Raw genomic sequence first — 13,951 nt, forward strand, 5'->3', positions numbered from 1 at the left:
GCGCCCGCAACAAAGTTCCGAGACACCTGCCAGCCGGTCGTCTCCTTCCTCTTCCAGTACCTGCTGCCCCGTGGCAGCATATAGCTATGGACTTTATAACGGATCTCCCTGTCTCTGCCGGTTGTACGGTCATTTGGGTGGTCGCTGACCGCTTTTCCAAGATGGCGCACTTAATTCCCCTGCCGGGTCTCCCGTCTGCACCCGAACTGGCTAAAGACTTTATCCGCCACATCTTCCGTCTCCATGGCCTGCCCCTCCACATCGTGTCGGATCGTGGGGTTCAGTTCACCTCACACTTCTGGAGAGCCACATGTAAGCTGCTTGACGTCACCCTGGACTTCTCCTCCGCTTACCACCCACAGTCCAATGGTCAAGTGGAGCGGATCAATCAGATCCTGACCAGTTACCTCCGGCACTTCGTTAATGCCCACCATTCGGACTGGGTGGATCTCCTACCATGGGCCGAATTCTCTTACAATAATCACGAGAGCGAATCTTCCTCCAAATCCCCGTTTTTTGTAGTCTTCGGTCAGCATCCTCGGATCCCATTTCCCGTCTCCACCTCGGTGGACAATCCGGCTGCGGAATCTCTCATTAGCGAATTCTCCTCCATTTGGGAGAGTACCCGATCCGCACTCCTTCAGTCGTCCGAGCGGATGAAAAAACACGCTGACAAAAAACGCCTGGATCCTCCACAATTCCGTCCTGGAGATAAAGTCTGGCTCTCGTCCAAGTATGTCCGGCTCAAGATTCCCTCCTACAAGTTAGGGCCTCGGTTCATCGGCCCACTAGAAGTTATCAAACAAATCAATCCGGTGGCCTATAAATTGAAACTCCCGGCCAACTTACGGATTCCTAACTCCTTCCATGTATCTCTCCTCAAACCCGTGGTACTTAACTCTTTTTCCAAGTCTACAGGTACGCCCCCTGCTCCGGTTTCCGCTGAGAACGAGTTTGAGGTAGAGAACATTCTGGCCACCAAAAGGGTAAGAGGAAAAACCTTTTTTCTGGTAGATTGGAAGGGGTTTGGTCCTGAGGAGAGAACGTGGGAGCCCCGGGAGAACATCCATGCCCCTCTCGTCCTTGATAAATTTCTCTCTGGCCTAAAAAAGGGGGGGCCTAAAGGGGGGGGTACTGTAGCGTCGGCGTCCCTGCCTCCTGCTAGGCAGGGACGCTGTTCCCCTCACCTCTCCGCTCCGTGCCCGGCGTCTTCCTCCCGCTCTGCTGGCAGCGCGCGCTGCTTCCCGGCCACGGTGCTTAGGGCGCGCGCGCTCCCCCTCTCTTAAAGGGGCCGCGCGCGCCGTCCTAAGGAGTCCCCGGCCAATGGCCGGAGGACTTCACCATATATAAGACACCTCCTCCAAAATGGAGGTGCCCGAGCAATGTTGTTGCAAAGCCTTCACTCTGCTTCAGCCCTCAGGTCCCGTTACCAGTTACCTGCCAGTCACCTGCCAGATTCCTGCCTGTTACCTGCCAGTCACCTGCCAGATTCCTGCCTGTTACCTGCCAGTCACCTGCCAGATTCCTGCTTGATACCTGCCTGATATCCGCTTACCTGCTTGCAAGCCTGCGGTCCGATGGTCTGCCATCCGACACCTGTCAGTCAGTCTATGGACCAGCCTGCCCGCTCACCTGGGAGCGCTCACCTGCTACCTGCCTGCTAGCCTACCTGGAGGCTCTGCCGTCACTTGCCGTGACCACCTGCCTGTCCAGAGACTCTTGCCCGCTCACCTGGGAGCGTCCACCTGCTACCTGTCTGCTAGCCTACCTGGAGGCTCTGCCGTCACTTGCCATGACCACCTGCCTGTCCAGAGACTCTTGCCCGCTCACCTGGGAGCGCTCACCTGCTACCTGCCTGCTAGCCTACCTGGAGGCTCTGCCGTCACTTGCCGTGACCACCTGCCTGTCCAGAGACTCTTGCCCGCTCACCTGGGAGCATCCACCTGCTACCTGTCAGCTAGTCTACCTGGAGGTTCTGCCGTCACTTGCCGTGACCACCTGCCTGTCCAGAGACTCTTGCCCGCTCACCTGGGAGCGCTCTCCAGCCTCCTGCCTGCTGTCCTTCTACCCAGAGACTGTCCCTGTCACTTGCCGTGACTACCTGCCCTTCTACCCAGAGACTGTCCCTGTCACTTGCCGTGACTACCTGCCCTTCTACCCAGAGACTGTCCCTGTCACTTGCCGTGACTACCTGCCCTTCTACCCAGAGACTGTCCCTGTCACTTGCCGTGACTACCTGCCCGTCTTCCCTGGGAGCCACCCGCTTCCTTACAAGGACCGCCCCCTTGTATAGTTGCTCAGAGGTTCCACCTCCCAGACCCGTTACACCAGGTATTCCCAAGTTGCCTGAGGAAGGATTGAACCCCTGCCTGGTGAACGCAGCGCGACGTGGGAGGCCTTAACCTGTATAGTGCACCTGTGGAGTGCCTTAAGAACTGTGAGTAAAGACACGGATGACTGCACTGCACCGCCTCTGTCCAATTATTTAGTCCGCGCCATCATTCCCTCCTTGACTACAACGCCCAGCGCAACCACCATTCACCTACACTGCCCTGAGGCCTGCTCCACCTGTGGGGAGCCGTTCCATCACAAGCTGCCCTAACATCTGCCTCAGAGGACTGTTGCAGCGCTGGTGTTCCTCACCAGACACCACAGGTGGTGTCACGAACTTTCTAAAAATAAACCCCCTTTTGCACTGACCGCCCTGGGTCACGGACCGGGCCAGCCACCGTGATATTCCCCGCCAACCGGCATCCAGAGGCCCGGCTGCCGAGTACCCCGCGGCCCTGGGGGCGCGTCACGGGCCTGCTCCAGGGAAGTATGCAAGGTATCCTGCTGCCCACCATGCCTCTCACTAATGCTGCCCACTATGCCTCCATCCATACAACTTGGGTTATGGCCTCCACCAAAGAACAAGGGAGATCATACAGAGACAGAGCATCCTTCAGGGATTCAGACAGATGTCTATGAAATTGGCACCCGAGGGCTGCATTGTTCCACCGATTCTCAGCGGACCACTGTCAGAAATCAGTACTGTAGTCCTTAGCTGTGCGGCTCCCGTGCAGGTTCATGATCCCAGCATCAGCGACCTGGATTCTGCGGGGTTCGTCATAGATAACACCTAACGCATCAAAGAAGGCGTCAACCGAAGACCATTCTGGGGCTAGTGGGGATAGCGAAAATGCCCAAGTCTGAGGGCCCCCTCACATTAGGGACATGACTATTTCCACTCACTGAGAATCATCCCCTGAAGACCAGGGCTGTAGGGTAAAGAATAGCCTACAGCTCTCCCTGAACACCCTAAACTGTTTTTTCTCTCCTGAAAATTCATGAAGAAGGGCCATTACTGGTTCGGGGGAGACCAACTGAACGTCATAAGGTGCAGACATTGCTGTCTTTGCTGACAGAGAAGAGCTATGGGGAGTTTTCACAAAACTAACCACCTGGCCCTGCAACTGGGCATGTGAAGATTCAAGGTTCTGGTGCTTTTCAGCCAGATCTTGAATCACTTGAGTCAGGTTCGCCACATGATCACCAAGCATGTAAATGGGATCAATGCTGGCGAAAAATAGTAAGGGTCAGTTGTAATGTGATGCTGAGTCACTTTTCACGGACAAGCCGTGAGACAGGGTAATCAGAAGGTCCGAGGTTAGATACGAGGAGAGCTCATAGTACAGAGGGGCAAGACAAAGGCGTATATGTTGGTTGATCACCATGGGTCAATAAACCGCTGAAAATTGGCCTTTGGAGTGCTGCCTTCATCTTTTGAAAATAATTTGAGGTTTGGAATTGCCAGGGGGCTTTGCACCCGTTATATCTTTTTGCCTCAGCTAGTGCTGCACCTCTATTTTTGTATTTAGTCAGTGAAATAGCTAGCAAATTATCAAGAACGGGAGACACCTGGAGGAAAGCCCACAGGCTAGACCAGATTGAGCAGCAGGGTTATCAATCAAGATACTGATAGTCCAGCTTGCCCCAGCCTCAGGTAGGACAACTGAGCTGTCACTCACCATACTGACAGTTCGGCTTACACCCTGCTTGCCACATTTCCTGATTCCCGGCTCTTGCTCCACACAGGTCCTCCTTCACATGAAAAAGATCTTACGGTTTACGTTATTGCTCTACTAGATTTCTGCCTACCTGCACCTTGACAAAGACCGCTCCCAGTCGAAACGTTGGACCATATCTGTTTATGACTCCTTTCCGGATCAAAATAAACTAACACTGCAGAAAGACCTACAGTCTCGTTTTCTTTTGTGGTGCTGAGGTTCGTACCTCAACAAATCATACTTCAGCACACTCCAGATCCTATAGGGCGGCTGAGCTGTCACTCCCAGCGTCCCTAAGTCACCGTGAGTGATGAAAACGTGACATTACACTTATGTCACAGAGCCTACCTGACATGTTTTGCTGTTAGCATGGTACTCTCAGGGTACCAGGACCAGGCAAGAAAAATTTGTGGTGTCTAATAATGAAACAGTTTTTAACAATCTTCTGCCGTAAAATTTGAAAATTTTGGCGTTTTTACTCCAGTACGAAAGTCACCATAATTTACACCTCAGTGACAGAAAGATTCTGCAGTCAAAGCTGGAGTAAAATTTTCTGCAGTTGCGGATGGCAGCTGAAAGATGCACCAAATTCATTAAAAGGGGCAAGCCATTTAATAGATTTGGTGCATATTATCCCAGCACGCTGTTCATAAAGACTGGTGTAGAAAATGCTAGTCTTGTTGAATCGGGACCCAAGAATATTACATTTAGGGCACAAAGTAATTTTGTATTTTTTCACTACTCGATTTTGTATTAACCTATTTACTTTTCAACGCATTTTCAAAAAAAAAAAAAAGTACAGCGATGGGCATGATTTATACACCCACTTACACAAATTAACTTTTTAATTCTTATTTTTCATTTTACATTTTTAAAAAGGCATTTATTTTCCTTCTTTCAACAAGGGGCTGACAAGAATTCTAGCGAAAAACTGCTTGAAATGTTGAAAACAAATGTGTGACTTTTAGTAATTTTATTGAAATCCCAGCCAATTCCAACTTTTTGGTCCAAGCGAGGCCAGCAAATTCATCATAATTTACCCCACAAAAGTGGGGTAAATTACATCACATATATATTGCAATCACTGGAGTACAATTCTGGTAATGGCAGACAGGAGGTGAAAGGGGTAATTAATTCATTATGAATTTAGCACATCTTACTCCATGGGACCCTTCATCAAGACATGTACAAAATGACAACCTTCACACTTCAACAAGTAAAAAAACACTGGCAATGCCTAAAGTCACTGTGATGAAAGCCGGCCGGTGGGTGCAGCTCTCTGGCGCCCCCTTACCTCTCAGGTCAGTCAAGGTACTGCACCTAGAGAAAGTAGTGCCAGGTAGCTGCAACCAGCGCAGGGAACACGGTAGTGTGTTATCCCTTCAACGTCACTAAACCGTAACGTCACTACACAGCACAACTCGCTAGCGCCCTCTTAGCCTCAGGTCAGTCAAGGAACTGCACCTAGGATAAGCGGTCGCCAGGGAGACTGTCCTGTAACCTACTGGGTATCGGGGCCCTCTGTAGTGAGGGCGGTATATATATCTTCCTTGGCCGCGCCAGGAATATATATATCTGAACCTCCGACCGTCACTACCAGCCTTCCCCAATCCCCAGTTGGTATGCTGCCACCAGTCCCTATTTTAGATATACGCCCAGTCCGTGAATGGGCCTATATCGGGTCAGGAACCAACCCTGGGTAGCGTTTTGGCTTGAGCCGAGCTCACACGGACGTGCGTTCGTTATGCAGAATAAAAGGCAGGCCCACAATTACTTGAGGTAATTGATTATAATAATACACTAGATACACGATATACAACTAAATATACACAGGTATAAGGTCAGGCTAAACTATACAACAATGGAATACAACACACAGAATCACCACAGCATATCAGTTACCGGTTTCTTGATTTTCTTGTGACGCAGGGAGAGGATTCTGCGATCGCAGGCACGGTTCTTTGTTACAGGCTGAGGCCTACCACCGCATGGTCAAACTGCTCCTCCCCTTGGTGGCCTCAGCTGGTGCTCAGATGTTCAGCACACCACTCTTGGGTCAAGACTGACTTATCTCTTGTCTGTCCTGCTATCTTACCTGCCCCGTCCCGCCCACTGCTGGTGAGGTCAGCTGGCTCAGTCTCCACCCTCAGGTCTAACTTCGATCAGAAGCCCAAATTCTATGGAACCCAATAACTTCTTCTGGGATAGTCTCATGATACCCCCAGGGGTTCCCATGGATTCGGGCCGCCGTAACCGACCTTTTGATATCAATTATGATACCATACGGTCCTCAGGAATGGCTCCGCGCTATATCTTGGCTTCCAGAGCACGTACAAACGTCTACCGCGGAGGCTTGTGTGCGCAATGGCTCCGGGACGCCGTGATATTTTTTTATTGGCCCATCCCACGCAACATGCGTGTACTATTCATGTTTCTATATCTTATGCCTCCATGCTTGTGACAGACAAAGAAACTAGTCCTATGGGACAAATGGTCAGGTACAGATAGACGAAGCACCCCCCCCTGCTGGCTGTGTTTCCTCTCGAAGTCTTTGAAGCTCCTAGCATTCAAGTGTTAAGTAGGCTTCTTATCTTACAGGAGCCTGGATGGGGGGAAACTATCTAGTTGACGTTTTAACAGAAGGTCCCAAGGGTGGGGGCTGCTGAAGTGTGGCCATCCCTGGATATGATTTATCATTACCAAGATGGCGGCTACAGGTTCATCACACCTCCCCCTATACGAGGGCGCGAGGGGGTAGCACATTCCTGTGTTCCCCCGTGCGTCCTTCTGCACCCTCCCCTTGCCGGGATAACCCGTCAGCGTTACCGTGGTCACGGCCTCTTCTGTGGCGAATGGAGAAGTGGTACTGCTGGAGAGCGAGGCTCCAGCGTAGCAACCTGCCATTCGACCCAGAGACCGTGTGTAACCAGCTGAGGGGGTTGTGGTCCGTCTCCACGGTGAAATGGCTCCCGTACAAGTAGGGCTGCAGACGCTGCAGGGCCCATACAATTGCCAGGCATTCTTTTTCCACCGTGGAGTAAGCCACCTCCCGGGGCAGTAGCTTCCTGCTCAGGTACAAGACAGGATGTTCCTGGCCTGTCGTGTTGACCTGACTTAGCACAGCACCGAGGCCAAAGTCACTGGCGTCGGTCTGTACCACAAACGGCCGGTCGAAGTCGGCAGCTTGCAGTACAGGGGAGCTACTTAGGGCGGCCTTGAGTGCCCCGAAAGCTGTCTCGCAGGCGACTGTCCAGTCGACTGCGACGGGCAGCTTCTTCTTGGTGAGGTCCGTCAGGGGCTTGGCCAGGGTGCTATAGTGTGGGACGAACCTCCTATAGTACCCGGCGGTCCCTAAGAAGGACATCACCTGCTTTTTGGTCCTAGGAGTGGGCCAGGATGCGATGGCATCCACTTTCCCCGGTTCTGGCTTCAGAACCCCCCCGCCTACCCGGTGACCCAGGTAGAGGACCTCACTCATGCCCAGCTGGCACTTTTCCGGCTTGATGGTCAAGCCTGCCCGGTGGATCCGACCGAGCACCTGCCGCAGGTGCTCTAGGTGATCCTCCCAAGTGGGACTGAAGACTGCAATATCGTCCAAGTACGCAGCCGCGTACCCTTCAAGTCCCTCAAGCAGCGTATTGACCATCCGCTGAAAAGTGGCAGGGGCATTCTTCATGCCGAATGGCATCACTGTGGACTCGTACAGTCCAAAAGGGGTGATAAAGGCAGAGCGTTCCCTTGCCGCGGGGGTCAGAGGAATCTGCCAGTACCCCCGGCTCAGATCCATGATGGTCAGGTACTTAGCCCCGGCCATCCGATCGAGCAGGTCATCGATGCGTGGTATGGGGAACGCATCGGTGGCCGTTACAGCGTTGAGCCCCCGGTAGTCCACGCAGAACCGTGTAGTTCGGTCCTTCTTTGGTACGAGGACTACAGGTGAGGCCCACGCGCTGCTGGATGCCTGGATCACCCCCAGCTTCAGCATCTCGTCTATCTCTTGGCGCATGTTTCCCTGCACCTCGAAAGAGACCCGATATGCTGAACGCCGGATCGGCGGGTGATCGCCAGTGTCCACGTCGTGGACAGCCATCTCAGTCCTTCCGGGCAGGCTGCTGAACAGCCCCCGGAAGGGGTGCAGGGTGGTCCCCAGCTGGGACCGTTGGTCCTCCGTGAGCTGGTGGCCAACCCCCACATCCTCGATGGACCCACCCGCCTTGGCTTGGGTGAGCAGATCCAGGAGGGTTTCTACCTCTCCTTCCTCGGGAAGGTTGCACACTGGGTGGGCAGTCGCTTCCCGCTCATGATGAGCCTTCATCATGTTCACGTGGAAGGCCTTCCTCCTTCCACGGGCGTGATCCAGGGTGACCAGATAGGTGACGGCATTGAGTTTCTGGTGCACGAAGTAGGGACCTTCCCAGGCTGCCTGAAGCTTGTTCTGTGGTACGGGGACCAGTACCCACACCTTTTGACCCACCTGGTAGGTCCTCTCACAAGCATTCTGGTCGTACCACCGCTTCTGGTCGGCCTGGGCCTGGGCCATATTGTCCTGCACCAGCTTTGCCAAGGCCATCATCCTGTCCCGGTGGCGCACGACATACTCGATGACCGACACCTCGGGGGTGGCCAAATCCCCTTCCCATGCTTCCTTCACCAGAGCCAGGGGGCCCCGTACCCGTCGCCCGTACAGGAGCTCAAAGGGGGAGAACCCCGTTGAGGCCTGCGGAACCTCCCGGTAAGCAAATAGGAGGTGTGGGAGGTAACGCTCCCAGTCTCTCCCGTGGGAGTCGACCAACATCTTAAGCATCTGCTTTAAGGTGCCATTGAACCGCTCACACAGGCCATTAGTCTGTGGGTGATACGGGCTGGCCACCAGATGTTGCACCTGCATTTGCTTACAGAGGGACTCCATCAGCCGCGACATGAACTGGGTCCCTCGGTCGGTGAGCATTTCTTGGGGGAAACCCACTCTGGAGAAGATCTCCAGTAAGGCGGTAGCCACCTTGTCGGCCCGAATGGACGACAAAGCTACCGCTTCCGGGTACCGGGTGGCATAGTCCACTACCGTGAGTATGAAGCATTTCCCGGAGTGGCTGGGAGTGGACAGAGGTCCAATAAGATCCACAGCAACCCTCGAGAAAGGCTCTTCGATGATTGGCAGAGTTACCAGTGGGGCTTTGGGGCGCGGCCCCGCCTTCCCCACCCTCTGACAGGTGTCACACGAACGGCAGTAGGCACCCACCGCGGCTCCCATCCCAGGCCAGTAGAAATGCTGAGCTATCCTGGCCTTGGTTTTAGCGATCCCTAGGTGTCCGGCCATCGGAATCTCGTGTGCGATCCGCAACAATTCCGCCCTGAACGGATAGGGTACCACTAACTGTCGGTCCCTGGGCCACGCCTCCGGTGAACCCTGCTGGACCGTTACCCGGTACAGCCGTCCCTGGTCCCAGACCACACGCTCGCAGTCTGACTCCATGGGAGGCTGTGCCGCCTGTTCCTTGAGAGCTTTCAGGCTGTCGTCTGCTTCCAACGCAGCCTGAAATTCCTGACTTGATGTGGCCAGAATCGACGAAACTGCCACATCCTCCGTCAGCCCCTCCGGGCATGTCACCTGGCCGCTGTCTGACCCGGCAGACACTTGGTCAGAAGTGGGGAAGCCGTCGGACCTCTGCAAGGCTCCTTGGGCTCCGGCGCTCCCACTCCTGGTGACAGCGGCTATGACCGCTGTGACCGTGGGTAGTGCCTGCTTCCCCTCTGTTTCTGACCAAGCCGCCCGATCAGGCAGGCTTCCTAGGCCTTTGGACATCTCGGATGTGGGGAACTCCTGCCCTGGGGTCTTACCTGGCGGCTCCTCTCTTGGGACACCCCCACCTCCCATGGCCTGTTCCTCCCCCTGCAGTGGGCCTATACTCAGCAGCCTGGATACCCCTGGGAGCCCTACACTGCCGGTAGCTGCCCCCCTCTCCATCCCTGAGCTTCCCTCTACAGAATCCTGCCCGCCCCCTCCCTCACCGGAGGACAAGAGGTCACGGCACGCCGGCTGAGCACCTCTGCGGGCATCCCCACACTCCCCACCTGCTTTCACTAACCCTGTTTGTGTTGTGTCTGTGCAGGTGTTACCCTCAGGTTTCACTCCCTCCTCCTCAGCAGGACACACACTACATACAACATGGTTGGCATTAGCAGCAGACAAATCAATACACTCTTGGGGGGCCGAACTTGGGGGTTCAGAGGGTACATACTGCGATACTAGACGCCCCAAGTCGGTCCCTAATAAAACATTTGCGGGAATATTTGGCGTTACTCCCACCTCCCGCATCCCCCTTCCGGCACCCCAGTCCAAATACACCATGGCAACGGGAAGTGCCGGCTCCACGCCTCCAACCCCGGAGACGGAAAGAGTCTTTCCTGGTACCAAGTCCTGGGGGGACACCACCTCAGGCCGTACCAGTGTTCGTTCAGCGCCCGTGTCCCGCAGTCCCATGACCGCAGAACGGCCTATGGTGACGGGTTGGATGTTGTCCAGGGACCTACCACCACCCCCTCCCACACACAAAACATTGGGCGCTCTCTGGGACTGGGATGGGGTCTTTTGGCGCTGGGGACACTCAGCCCTAAAGTGTCCTGGTTTGTTGCATAGATGACAACGTCTTACGTCTGGTCCTTGCCTGGAGAGGGCAACAGGGGGATACACCCCTTGTGTTCTAGGGGCCGGGGAAACAGGGGCATGACTGGGCTTACCCCCTCTCCAGGTGCTGCTGGCAGACTTCTTCAGCTCAGGCGCCCTGTTATTGGCATACTCGTCTGCCAGGGCGGCTGTAGCAGAAGCCCCTGTTGGTTTTCGGTCACGGAGGAACTGTCGGAGGTCCTCTGGGCAGTTCCACAAGAACTGCTCCGTGACGAACAGTTCCTGGACCTCCTGGCGGGTAGTAAGCGCTAGACCCGAGGTCCAGTGCTCTGCGGCTCTCAACAGCGCCCGCATATGATCGGTCCAGGTGTCCTTGGGGCCACGCAGCAGGCTCCGGAACTTCTGGCGGTACGACTCGGGAGTGAGGTTGTACTGCCGGATCAGGGCCCGCTTGATGCAGTCGTAGTTCTGTACCTCCCCGGCAGGTAAGTCCCCCAAGGCATCCAGGGACTTACCCCTCAAACGGGGGGTCAGGTATCTGGCCCACTGATCCCGGGCCAGATGGTGCTGAAGACAGGTCCGTTCAAATGCCACCAGAAAGGAGTCCAGGTCCCCATCCTTCTCCAGTAGAGGGAAGTCCTCAGCTCGGACTTTGGACGACTTGGTCTCCTGATGGGTTGGTTGCTCTAGCGGAAGCCCCCGCTGGGCCAGGTCCAGTTGGTGCTGGCGCTCCGCAGCTCGCTCTGCACGCTCTGCAGCTTCACGCTCCGCAGCCTCCCGGCGCTCTGCAGCCCGCTCTGCACGCTCCGCAGCCTCCCGGCGCTCCGCAGCTTCGCGCTCCTCCTCCGCTGCCTTCTCTGATGCTGCCAGGAGGGTTTTGTAGACGGCATCGCCATGAGACTGGAGACTTGCCATAGCCGCTTGTAAAAGGGCTTGTGATCTGGACAGGCTGGGCTGGGTAGGTGGTGGGCAGCCCACTGCGGGACCGTATACTGGGGACTGGCTCCCTGAGGTGCCCGGGCTGGACTCCTCCTCGCCATGAGTAACAATGTCCTCCCCTCCTGCCACACGGACCGTAGCATTAGCCTCCTGCAGGGTCTTGCTCCTGGTGCCGTCTGCCATCTTGGTAACCGACACCGCTGCAACCCTGAGTTTGCACACACCTTGTTATACTTTTAGCCTGACCGTCTAATGTTGGGCTGACCTTAAGACTCCAGCAGTGGAAGTTACCACTGGCAGTCTTTAGTGCCTGGGAGTAGGGGTCCCACAACACTATTATTCTGCAATCCCACCGCTCTGCCACCAATGTGATGAAAGCCGGCCGGTGGGTGCAGCTCTCTGGCGCCCCCTTACCTCTCAGGTCAGTCAAGGTACTGCACCTAGAGAAAGTAGTGCCAGGTAGCTGCAACCAGCGCAGGGAACACGGTAGTGTGTTATCCCTTCAACGTCACTAAACCGTAACGTCACTACACAGCACAACTCGCTAGCGCCCTCTTAGCCTCAGGTCAGTCAAGGAACTGCACCTAGGATAAGCGGTCGCCAGGGAGACTGTCCTGTAACCTACTGGGTATCGGGGCCCTCTGTAGTGAGGGCGGTATATATATCTTCCTTGGCCGCGCCAGGAATATATATATCTGAACCTCCGACCGTCACTACCAGCCTTCCCCAATCCCCAGTTGGTATGCTGCCACCAGTCCCTATTTTAGATATACGCCCAGTCCGTGAATGGGCCTATATCGGGTCAGGAACCAACCCTGGGTAGCGTTTTGGCTTGAGCCGAGCTCACACGGACGTGCGTTCGTTATGCAGAATAAAAGGCAGGCCCACAATTACTTGAGGTAATTGATTATAATAATACACTAGATACACGATATACAACTAAATATACACAGGTATAAGGTCAGGCTAAACTATACAACAATGGAATACAACACACAGAATCACCACAGCATATCAGTTACCGGTTTCTTGATTTTCTTGTGACGCAGGGAGAGGATTCTGCGATCGCAGGCACGGTTCTTTGTTACAGGCTGAGGCCTACCACCGCATGGTCAAACTGCTCCTCCCCTTGGTGGCCTCAGCTGGTGCTCAGATGTTCAGCACACCACTCTTGGGTCAAGACTGACTTATCTCTTGTCTGTCCTGCTATCTTACCTGCCCCGTCCCGCCCACTGCTGGTGAGGTCAGCTGGCTCAGTCTCCACCCTCAGGTCTAACTTCGATCAGAAGCCCAAATTCTATGGAACCCAATAACTTCTTCTGGGATGGTCTCATGATACCCCCAGGGGTTCCCATGGATTCGGGCCGCCGTAACCGACCTTTTGATATCAATTATGATACCATACGGTCCTCAGGAATGGCTCCGCGCTATATCTTGGCTTCCAGAGCACGTACAAACGTCTACCGCGGAGGCTTGTGTGCGCAATGGCTCCGGGACGCCGTGATATTTTTTTATTGGCCCATCCCACGCAACATGCGTGTACTATTCATGTTTCTATATCTTATGCCTCCATGCTTGTGACAGACAAAGAAACTAGTCCTATGGGACAAATGGTCAGGTACAGATAGACGAAGCACCCCCCCCTGCTGGCTGTGTTTCCTCTCGAAGTCTTTGAAGCTCCTAGCATTCAAGTGTTAAGTAGGCTTCTTATCTTACAGGAGCCTGGATGGGGGGAAACTATCTAGTTGACGTTTTAACAGAAGGTCCCAAGGGTGGGGGCTGCTGAAGTGTGGCCATCCCTGGATATGATTTATCATTACCAAGATGGCGGCTACAGGTTCATCACAGTCACATACAAGTCGTGCGAAGAACAAGCTGGAGGATTCATGCAGAAACCAACATCTTTGGTGGTTCTCAGCCTTATTAAAAGGTTCATACAAGTCCCAAATCCATGAATTATTAAGGGCATTCACCACCAAATGCATATAAAAACCTTTATTGCAGATTCACATGATGCCAGGGAATACAGGAATGTATAGGCGGACAGCCGTTGCGCCTGTAACCTGCGCTTCCTTGAAAGCTAGTCTTGATGAATCAGCGCCTAAGAGTGTAACATTTAGAGCACAAAATGATTTTGTTTTCTTCACTACTTAAATTTTTTATGTCATCTACTTTTTTTCTGAGACCATTTTCCTTCACAAAAAAAGGTACAGTGATGGGCACGGTGTCTGGATCCTCTTACGCAAATTTATTTTTTGTGGGGGGGGGAGGGGGGTAGATACCTACACACAATCACACAGGATATACTTTTTTACAGGAATTCTATTTGGCGGCATTA

The sequence above is a fragment of the Phyllobates terribilis genome, unplaced genomic scaffold (assembly GCF_046119375.1).
Source record: "Phyllobates terribilis strain yellow unplaced genomic scaffold, ASM4611937v1 Scaffold_7__3_contigs__length_470593459, whole genome shotgun sequence".
In the NCBI taxonomy this organism is placed as follows: Eukaryota; Metazoa; Chordata; class Amphibia; order Anura; family Dendrobatidae; genus Phyllobates; species Phyllobates terribilis.